The following is an 11553-nucleotide window of genomic DNA, read 5'->3' on the forward strand; positions in this document are numbered from 1 at the left end:
CCCCCCCCCCCCAGGCCCCCGGGCAGACATGCCATTCCCAGACACAGAGCAGACCAGCGGCTGGCTCCCCCAGACTCCCTGGCACCTCCAGCGAGATAGTGTTGAGCAGGGGCCCCATTCCAGCCCCTGCTGTAGGCGGGGCCGCTCCGGAGAATGTCAGTGAGGAGGGGGTCTGGCCTCCCACCTCCTTTATCCAAGGGAAACCCAAGACTCAAGGGGAGGCAGCCACAGACAAAGGGCTGCAAGATGGTCCAGGCCTGGACTTCGGGCTACCTCCCCGCTCAGGTCTCCCCTCCCTGTGGCCATGGTGGTGGGGGCAGCATCTGCCAACAGAAGTGGCAGCTTTGGCTCGCACGATGCTGTAGAAACGAATGCATCGCTAATATTAGTCCTGGGGTTTTCTCATAAAAATAGAGCTTTCTTTCTCTTGAGAAGACAGCACCTTGGAGGCACTGAGCTCACACTCCCGCACGGACACAGCTGCGGGGCTGAGCGGCGGGCGCCCCCTGCACTGGGCACAGAGTTACCCTGTGGGCCGCGGTCCCCACCACGCTCTGCAGCCTCGCCCTACACCCACCTCATTTCTATGGCTGCCTGGCCCCTGGAGGCCTGCGAGTGTTTTTCCTCTGTGAACAGGTGAGGAGACAGTGAGAGGAGCAGCGTGCATAGAGGGACCTCAGAACAATGACAGGTTCCTCGTCACCACTAAGGGACAGGCCGCTAAGGTCCTGAGCCATGCCGTGGGCTTTCCTACCCGTGAGGCAGGCACTCCCATCCTCTCAGTTCCCACTGAGGATGCAGAGGCTCCAAGGAGAGAGTGACAACCCCAGGGCCACACAGCTGGTGGGTGGCGACACCCTCATTCCAGGTCAGCTGCCGGAGGCCAGACCCTCGCTTCTCACGATGCCCCTCCAAGGCCAGGCCCCACGCAGTGCCACTCCAGCCCCCCTCCAGAGCCCTGCAGCCAAGATGAGCTTCCTCACTGCCAGCCTGATGGCCCCGCCCCCACCAGGGTCCCACCAGCCCTTCGAAGTTCACTTCATTCTGAGAGCATTAGTGGGTTGTCACTTGTCTGCTTCTCCGGCCCCACCAGATGCTCTGTCCTATGGGGCAAAAACTCCTCCCAGCAGCCAGCACAGTGCCCTGGGCCTAGTGGGCATCTTAAAAGGAAGGAAAGAAGGATGGATGGATGGATGGATGGATGGATGGATGGATGGATGAATGGGATGGTAAAAGGTTAAAGCCAGAACCACCCCCACCCCGGACGGACCTCCCGGCTCCCCACCCCAGTCCCACTAAAAGGTTAAAGCCAGAACCACCCCCGGACGGACCTCCCGGCTCCCCACCCCAGTCCCACTGCAATACCTGCTGGACTGGTTCTATTGGGTCTTTCTGCTGGTCAGCTAAGCCTTCCAAGAAAGCCACAGTAGCCCGGGGGTAGCCGGGTCCCGCCTCCGCCTCCTCAGGTGCCTGGACAGGCTGGAGAACCGGCTCGGCCAGATCCTGCCCCTCCTCCCCCTGCAGCCTGAAGCTCAGGGCCCCGGAATCTGCTCTACAGGCTCGGCCTCCCCAGCTCTCCAGGTGAGGTTGTTTTGGCCCAGCCCTGGGGTTCCCTGCCTCAAACCCGTACCCAAGAGTGAGCCCCTTGCCCCCCAGCCTTCCAGACAAGCCTGGCTTCTAGACCCAGCTGCTTCCTGATTGGCTGTGTGCTTTCTAGCAAGCCCCTGCGCCGCTCTAGGCTTTTGTTTCCTGGTCTGTAAAATGGGAACAAAAGCAACTGGCTTGTCCAAACCCACATCCAATAATAGGACTTTACTGTTAGTGTTATTTTTCTGGCTTTCCTTATGCTCTGCATTCCTCCTAAGAGCTCAGTGCCCTGTGCCTGGGGGCCCACAGCCACCCGGGCACCCCTCCGCTCTGGGGCAGTGAGTGAGGGGGCCGGAGGCTGAGGCAGCACCAGCTGTAGCTGTCAGCCCGCCCCCCACACACTCTACCGCCACCACCGCCACCACCCAGCCTCCTCAGCTGCTAATTGCAGGGTTAGGCGATGCCAGCTGCCTCCCAGGCCCCAGGCGGGCGCCTCCCAGTAGAGCCGGGGCTCCCTGGAAAGCCTCCCAGTCCTGGCGGCCCACAGGCCCAGATGCTCTGGGGGTGCTCTCCACGGTGCTCAGACTCCCCCCGCCCCTGGGGAGGGGGCCTGAAGAGGTGTAAACATGAGGCCTCCTCCGGTTTTCCCATTTCCCAGGCTTCCCCCACGTCAGAGGAGCATCCTGGCCGCCCCTCCCCCACTGAGGAACCAGCCGCGGCTCCCACCGCTGGGCAGACACAGCCTCCTCCACATCCGGTGCGTGCAGTGCTCCAGATTCGCTCTTAAGCACGTTCCCCAAGTGGCCGTGGTCTCAGGTCCCTGCTGATCTAGGATACAGTGCACAGCCCCTGGCTACCGTGTCGGCGTCTCTCCCTCTCCCACTGGCTGGGACTGGCTTTCCTGGCACCGCCTTGTACCTGCCCTGGGCCAGAGCAGCCGTGGCCCGGTCAGACTGGGTGATGGCTTCACAGTGACCGTGTGGCTCATCGCCAGCACCTGGACCTCGAGCTCTGAGAGCAGGGGTCCCGCCTCTGGGACTCTGGGATCCCCTGGGAAGGAGCGGAGCCTTCAGAGCCCAAGTCCCCTCTGTGGTGCATGCATTTCATTGTCATCGTCACAATGACCCAGGAGGTGGACAACAAGGTGGGGAAACCAAGGCCCAGAGAGGAAAGGGACCGGCCAGTAAGTGACAGGGCCAGCGTCGAATCGGGTCGACTGCAAAGGCCACGTGTTCTCGGCGACAGTCCTCGGCCCGGGCCTGCTCCGGCTCAGAGCCGGTCTCCGGTCTCCGTATGTTCACGGGAGGGAAGGAGGGAGAGAGAGAAGAGTGAGCTGGTGCAGACAGACGCTGTCCTCAGCCCCCTTCCCTCAGACCACTCCGCAGGCCCTGTCAGCCCGCGCCCACCTGGGCAGGTAGGAGAAGGGGACCCATTTCCTAGGTGAGTACACCGAGGCCCACTGAGCAAAGTAGCTCCTCCGAGGGCACCCAGCCACCCTCTCCTGGGAAGCCCAATCCTTCAGAGAAGGTCTTACTCCTTCACACCTTTGACCTTCATGACAATAACTCAAGAGAGAGAGCAGCCAAGCAGATGCAGATTCTCCTGCTCCCCCAGCCAGGCAAGCAGCTCCGCCTCCTGAGCCTGTTTCCACCGGTGTCACACGGTGCCCCGACGATTAGAAAGGACACTTGTCAAGCCCACAGCATGGGCTTCAGCAGCCAGCAGTATTGTTTGTCCACTCTTCGTCAAGGTCGCCTGCCATGTCTGTGTGGAGACCAGGACAAGCGCACCGTCCACGCTGGAGAGGGGATCCTTGTCCAGGATCTAGCTCTGCCCGCGTGGCCCACTCCCCTCAGCCACACTCAGCTCCCCCGGCTCTCAGTCCAATAACAGAAACCTCTGCCTGATCACCGGCCCAGTGGCCCAGGTATCTTCATTCCAGGATGGGGTGTGGCTTGGGGGTACCCCCTGGGAGACCAAAGGCCCCTTTGTTCCCGGACCACCCTCCCCTCCCCACCAACCCACCCCAGCGACTGACAGACGGGAGTTAGGTCCGTAACAAAATCCCTTGGGAATTTGGCCGGTGAGACTACGCTATCAGATCAAGTTTATCTGATCGCCCAGTCCCTGAGGGGTAAACTGAGGAAGCTGCCAAGCAGTGGGGGGTAGAGTCAGAGAGAGCAAAGAGATGCCACGCCAGGCCGTCTGCCTGTTACTTCCTTTGATGCTCATGACAGCCAGTCAGGTGATTACAGGTGAGAAGACCAAGCTTGAGACCCTTAGCCGCATCCTGAGGTCTCAGAGCAGCTAAGAAGCAGATCTGAACCAGGCCCCCCCCCCCCACCCGCACCGCCCACTCTCCAGCACGGACGCTGGTAACCACTACACCCGAGGCTTCTGTGCTTTGCATGTAACACACCCATGAACCTCCGCTCGGTCCCTTGACATGGATGGTTCCAGATGGCTGGCTTCTCCCGGTGTAATTACCGACTTACCCACCTGGCTGGGGCTGGCTTTCTGCTCCCTGGCTAGCCCGTGAGTCCCCTGAAGGCTAGAAGGTGGTCCTTTGTGGTCACCTTGACGCCCCCAGCACCTATGCCTGCCACCTAACAGGAGCTCATTACGCATCGGGTGAATGAATGAAGGATGAGCGAGTGGGTGAACAAATGAAGGAATGACCTTCCACGCCCCCCTCTCACGCCCAAGGCCGGTCCGCAGGCTCAGGTCGGTCAAAGGCAACAAGAGGTGAAGTTATAACCCAGGGCAGGCAAACGGACTGTGCCAAGTTTTTTGAGAGGAAACTCAGAGATGCGGCTCTATTAAAAATTGATATTTCAGTGAGATAATCCCTCTGCTAGGCTTTTAATTGATTGTCTAAAAAGCCTTCCTCTGTTGTTGTGCTGCTTTATTCACCGGGACCATTAATTTTTTTATGGACAATCAAACCCAGATAGAGTGGAAGGGCTGCTTCCAAAAGGGCAACCAAGGCGCCAGGGACAAACATCTGGGAGCCGCCCAGGACCAGGAGAGGGGTTGTGGCCTGAGACCCGCTCTGAGGCCCGGCCTGTCACACACACGCCCGCCCCAGGGGACAGCCTTTGCGGAGTTTGGAGGAGCAGGAGGTGAGGGCTCCAGGGGGCAACTGCTGTGAGGTGGAGCCCCACCCGGGGAATTGGGACCCCTGGGCCCCGCCCCCTTCCCCTACTCTGTCCTTATCCGGATGGGGCTGCAGGAGGTGGACAAGGGAGTGCCGGTGAGTGCGAGTCGGGAACTGTGGGTTCTGCCACTTTCCCTCTCTGGGCCTCAGTTTCCTCATCTGTGCAGTGGGGGTGTCACTGGCCCGTCTCCAGGGGCGGCTGTGAGTGCAGAACCAGGACGTCTAGGCTCCCTCTCCTGGCTGTGCGGCAGCCCTCAAATCGATGCCCACCCACCCCTCCCCAAGGTGACCTGGCGCCAGTCGCCCACTATTCCAGGCCTCGGTCCCCACTCTGTCCTTATCCGGATGGGGCTACAGGAGGTGGACAAGGGAGTGCTGGTGAGTGTGAGTCGGGAACTGTGGGTTCTGCCACTTTCCCTCTCTGGGCCTCAGTTTCCTCATCTGTGCAGTGGGGGTGTCACTGGCCCGTCTCCAGGGGCGGCTGTGAGTGCAGAACCAGGACGTCTAGGCTCCCTCTCCTGGCTGTGCGGCAGCCCTCAAATCGATGCCCACCCACCCCTCCCCAAGGTGACCTGGCCACCTCTTTTCTCCTCCCTCCCTCCCTCCCAGATGGCCCTGAGTCAGCTCCACGCTCTGCTGCAAAGCCTGGGGCCGCAAGGTGTTCCGCGTGCACCTGTCTGCCGGTCCCGGGCTGCGTCTGTTTCTCTGCCACCCCATCCATCCACAGCATCAGCCTGACAGGCAGCCTCCACGGAGCCCCAGAGGGTCCCCGGCAGCAGCAGCAGCAGCAGCGAAAATGGGCTCAGCCTCGGCTGCCTGGCCCTGGGCCCTTTCATAGCTGTCTTGCCCGTGAGCTGGCCTCCCTCGCTGTCTCTGTGCCACCCCATGCTCCTGGGGCCTCTTTTCTGGGAGGGAGAGGCTGGCCAGGCAGGGCGGGCTTCCTGGGCGTGGAGCCCGTGGGGTCACACAGGTCCCGCACGCCACAGGGCTCCGCACTGGGTGTGATGCTCTATTGTTGCTGCCACCTAGAAGGAATTAATAATTTTTAAAATTTAATTTCATTTTTCCCATCACCATTTATCCCTCTATGCCAGCGGTTCTCAACCTGTGGGTCGCGACCCCTTTGGCGGTCGAACGACCCTTTCACAGGGGTCGCCTAAGACCATCCTGCATATCAGATATTTACATGACGATTCGTAACACTAGCAACATTACAGTTATGAAGTAGCAACGAAAATAATTTTATGGTTGGGTCACAACATGAGGAACTGTATTTAAAGGGCCAGAAGGTTGAGAACCACTGCTCTATGCCATCGTCCACCTCCACCTACCCTCCTCTGCCTCCCCTACCACAAGAAATTATTAAAATGTGGGGGTCCCACATTTTCATTTAATGCACCAGGCCCCATAGTAAGTGGGTTTCGTTGTCAAGGGACCGACCAGCTTCAGGAAATGGCCACAGGGTGGGCCCCAGGACTGCGCCCCTGCCTTTAACCATGGTCAGTCCCCCAGAGGACTGGCCTCCTCCCTAAATCTTCCCCTGCCCACCTTACCCAGGACCCCCAGCTCAGAAACCCCCCTGGCTCTCCTCCCTGATGCAGGGTTGGGGGGTGGGGGGTGGGCGGCACAGGGGATGAGCAGCTTAGGGGGAGTAGGGGGGTGACTGCTCCAGGCATCTCAGACCCTGGGGAGGCAGGGTGGTCCTCAAATCCCTGTGTCTCCCCTAGACAGGTGCCACTCCAGTGGAAGCTTGGACACCACAGAGCAAACGAGGCACAAACTCATTTCCTTGATCCGTGGGTTCCTAGTGCCTTTGGTCAATAGGCTGTTCTTCAGGCAGCGGATATGGAAGGTGCACGGCTTTGACCTTCTGGGCTCTGGGAAGGTTTGCTCCCTCCAAGCACCACCTCTGAGGGCAGCGGGGGCAGAGATCCCCTTGGCAAGATGCAGCTGAAACAAAGACAGGTCCCTCCTAGAAGGCGGTCGTAAGGAAGTCTGCAGTGCTTAAGTGTGGGTGCAAATATTTAGCCACACAAGTGCCCATCGCGGCACTGTTTACAAAGGCAAGAACGAGACAGCTACATGGCCAGCGGTCGGGGCTGGTTAAATAAATGACGAAACGAAGGTGCGTTTCTCCAGGGGGAGGCTGGCCTGACCTTCAGACAGAAGAGGGGGAGTGAGAAGTCAGATCTGAATGTGGTGTAGGTGGTGGGCTTGGCTTTCTCTCGCTACATGTGGAAGAATCGAAGCCATAATGTGAGTCTCGGGGTCATCGTCTTGCTCCTTTCTTATCCCCGACCCTCCCGGCTCCCAGTGGCCAATCACCGGGGAGCAGGGGCACTTGATGTTCAGAGGCCCTCTCAGATCTGCCCCTGCCACCAGCCCCCTCCCTACCCCAGCCCCACCAGCTCCCTCCTGCAAGATTCGCCTTCCCTTCCTGCCTGGCTCCCCACAAGCCCACGGAGGCCCTCCATCTATTCTCTAAGGGCGGCCTGAAGGATTTTTAAAAAATGCTAATTGGATTCTTTCCCGTTTCCTGTTTAAAACCAAATGGCTGATTAGCTCCCCGTCACTCAGGAAGGAGACCAAACCCTTGAACTGGCCTTCAAGTCTCTTTGTGGGCAGCCTCCCTGAGCACTTCGCGTCCCCTCTTCTCTCTGCTTTCCAGCCGCTCTGGCCTCCTCCCACGCTCTTGCTCTCACAGCGCAGGCCCTCCTGCCACCGGGCCTTGGCACGCGCCGTTCCGCTGACTCAGCACTCTCCCTCCCCTCTCCACTGGGGTAACTCTCCCATTTGCTTTCATCTTAAGAGTCACTTCCTCCTCCGTTGGCTTCCCAGACAGGTCAGGCCTCCCCAGGCCTCTTCCAGCACCTGGTGGCCCTCGCTGCCCTTCGCACAGTTGCACCTGCAGCTGTGGGGTTCTTAGGTCGATGCCTGTCACTGTCACTAGTCCGTGGACTCAAGGGCACAGGTTGCTCTTGTCAACCACGGCGTCCCCAGTGCTCAGTGCCTGGGCACAGAGCGGTGCTTCGATGTTTGTTGACTGAATCAGTGAATCGGCGAGGGAGGGAAGGCTGCTGGCTGGCATGCCTGTCCGGGGAACACTCGCCAGGCCTGCTGTTCGCATAGCACACATCACACTTGCGCTCAGGACAGCAGCTCAGAGAGCACCGTGCCCTGGGAGGTGCCGAGGCTGGGTGCCCCTCCTCCCTGAGAGCTGCTCTCTGCATCCCCCAGAGAGCACCATGCCCTGGGAGGTGCTGGGGCTGGGGTGCCCCTCCTCCCTGAGAGCTGCTCTCTGCATCCCTCGGAAATCTCCCCTTCCCCAGCCGCCTCTGGAGGAAGCAGAGGGAGCAGGAGGGCCCCATCTCCTTCCTCTGCACCCGCTCGGCTCCGGGTCAGTCCTTTGATGTGAAGGTTCCCTGGAGGCTGGTTTGTGTCACTGTTGAGCTGGGGGGGAGGGAGACAGTTCAGGGCCTCATCCTAACGGACAAACGGGCCCAGATCTCGGTGCTCCGTGCAGCGGAGGGGCCCTGGACTCTCGCAAAGGCCAACTTCTCACCAACAGCCATTGAAAAGAACCTACCAGTTTGATGACTATGATGGGGTGGGGTTGCCTGGGATTCTGTACGTGGGATCCCGGGGACTCCGCTCTGTGAAGAGCAGCGGAGGGAGGTGGGGGGAGTGAGGACCGTGCAGGAGGCCCCGTGGCGGATGGACGTGGACTGGGGCCCCTGTCCTTCTAGGTTATGTCAAGGCCCCAAGAAACAGAGGTTCCACAGTCTCCTCTTCAAGTCCTGGCATGGCTGCATCATCGTGGACAGATTCTGCTACTTACTGGCCTCAGTTTTTCTATCTGTGAAATGGGGATTGTGATGGCTACCCTGGATTGCTACCGTGAGGTTCAATAGGCTAGAACGGTGTTTCCCCAAGAATGGGCTCACACCACCACCACCATGGTCAGTAGAATGGTGCGGGTCACACTCCACAAGACGGTCCGGACGGACATGGGGCGAACTATGAGAAAGCGATTCCCTACTCCTTTTTCTTTCCACCCTCTGACCCCGTTCTTAAGGAGAGAGCCTCAGCCAGCTGGTAGTGTGGGCTTAGCAGCTCTCTAACACTTGCTCAACTCCTTTTAACAAAAGCCTTAGAGCTTTTCGGGCGAGCAATATTCGCCAACACACGTGTCATGCATTTATTTTATTTTCAAGGTGTTTTATTTATGTGGCTTGTTCTCGAGGCAAATAGAAACGTGTGAGGTGATTTAAAGAAGAAATATATTGAGCAAATGATAGCCCAGGAGATGCTGGAATCTGGCAAAAATCACGAAGTGGCTGGCGTGGCTGGGGCTTGGGAAATACCCTTACAGCACGGGTGTCGGAGGAGGCCTAGCGGAGAGTCAGGCAATGTGGGCAATGGGGCCACCCCCACTGTGGAGTCAGCAGAGAACACCCCTGCCCCGTAGGGATGAGGCTGCCCCTACCAGGTGTCAGCAGAGGCCGCGTAGAAAGCCTGGACTTCCCCCCCCTGCTGTAACCAGGTGGTGCCCCCTGCCCCTGCTGGTGCAGTACCAAACAGAAGGCTTAACAAGACCTGGAGTCTCATGGTAGGAAAATGTCCGGATTTTGAAAAACCACTCGTATCAAGAATCAGAAAGACCTCAAATCGGATGAAAAAATGACAACCAATGGATTCCAGCATGGGGGTGGCAGAGATGTTAGAGTTCTCTGACCAAGGGTTTAAACCAGCCATGATAAAAATGCTTCAGTGAGCAATTGCAAAGCAAATGAAAACAAAGCCTCAGCAAACGCACAGGAGGTGTAAAGAGAACCAAATGGAAATTTTAGAACTGAAAAATACAATCACTGAAATTGAAAGCTCAGCGGGCGGGCTCAATAGCAGAATAAAGGAGACAGAGGAAAGAATCAGTGAACTGGAAGATGGAACAATAGAAATTGTCCAATTTGAACAACAGAGAGAAAATAGACTGGGGGAAGAAAAAAGAACAGGTCCTAATGTTCGTGTCACCAGAGTCCTTGAAGGAGAGGAGAAAGAGGGCAGGGCTGGAAAAGTGCTTGAAGTAATGGCTGAACACTTCCCACATTTGATAGAGGATGTAAAGCTACAGATTCGAGAAGTTGAATAAACTCCAAAGAAGACAACCCAAAGAGACCCACTCCAAGACACATTATAATTAAACTTCTGAGAACTGAAGATAAAGAGAAAAGTATTGAAAGCAACCAGAGAAAAACAACACCTTACATATAGGGGAGAAACAATTTCAATAACGGCAGACTTCGTATCAGAGACCAAGGAGGCCAGAAGGAAGTGACACAATATTTAAAAAATGCTGACAGTTCTTTTCCAGACTCAGTGAAAATGTTCTTCAGGTTCATTCCCAAAGAAATTTGCAGATGAAGGAAAACTAAGAGAATGTACTCTTAAAAAATGACTAAAAGAAATTCTACAAACACAGGAAACTATAAAAGGAGCCATGGAACATTAGAAGAGGTGAAAGAACATGGGAAGCAAAAATATGGTTAAATACAATAGGCTTGCTTTCTCCTCTTGAATTCTCTAAATTATGTTCGATAGTTAAAGCAAAAATGATCATACTATCTGATGTGGTTCTAAATGTATAGAGAGCGAATCTTAAAGACAATTATATTATCAATTTGGGAAGGTAAAGAGACCTAAAGGGAGGTAAGATTTCTCTACTTGACTCAAACTGGCAAAATTATCACGCCAGTAGGCTGTGAAAAGTTATATAGACATAATGTAATACCTAGAGCAACCACTAAAAAGCTATACAAATAGATGCACTAAAAACCAAAATAGGTAAATCAAATGGTATTCCAAGAAATGTGTAGGTAGCTTACAGGAAGGCAGAAAAAAGAAAGCACAGAAATGAAAAACAGAGAACAAACAGAAAACAAAAAATAAAAGGTAGATTGAAACTCTGCCATGTCAAGAGTTATATTCATTGCAAATGATCTAAATATACCAAGTAAAAGATAGATATTGGCAGATTGGGTTTAAAAAGCATGACATTAAAAAAAAAAAACCTATATGGGAAAATAAAGGAAAAAAAAAACCTAAATGTTATCTCCAAGTGATTCACTTCAGATATAATGATACAGGTAGGTTAAAAATCAAAGAATGGAAAAAGATATATCATGTAAGCATTAATCAAGCGCTAAAGGAAAGCAGGAGTGACTAGACTTCAGAGGAAAGAAAATTACAGAGACAGAGAGGGATAGTATATAATAATAAAAGGACAATCTATCAAGAAGACATAGCAATCCTAAATGGGTATGCACCAACCAACAGAACTACAATATATGTGAAACAAAAAACTGTTAGAACTGCAGGAGAAATGGACAAATTTACAATCAAGGTTGGAAGGATCAACCCCCCTCTCTTAACTATTGATAGAACAACTAGATAATCACCAAAAATATAGGAGAACTCAACAACCCCACCAGGTAACAGGTGGTGTAATTGGTATTGATAGAACACTCCACTCAAGAAACAGAATGTTTTTCCCCTATGATCAAGAACAAGGCAAGTATGTCAGTTCTTAATGCTTTTATTCAACACTAGTGGTCTGGTGCATGAAATTCGTGCACAGGGTGTCTCTCAGCCCGGCCTGCATCCTCTCCAATTGGCATCTCTCTCACAATCCGGGACTGCTGGCTCCCAACCACTCACCTGCCTGCCTGCCTGATTGCCCCCTAACCACTTCTGCCTGCCAGCCTGATCACCCCCTAACCACTCCCCTGCCAGCCTGATTGATGCCTAAGGTG

Source organism: Myotis brandtii, unplaced genomic scaffold, assembly GCF_000412655.1.
Source record: "Myotis brandtii unplaced genomic scaffold, ASM41265v1 scaffold411, whole genome shotgun sequence".
Taxonomy (NCBI): domain Eukaryota; kingdom Metazoa; phylum Chordata; class Mammalia; order Chiroptera; family Vespertilionidae; genus Myotis; species Myotis brandtii.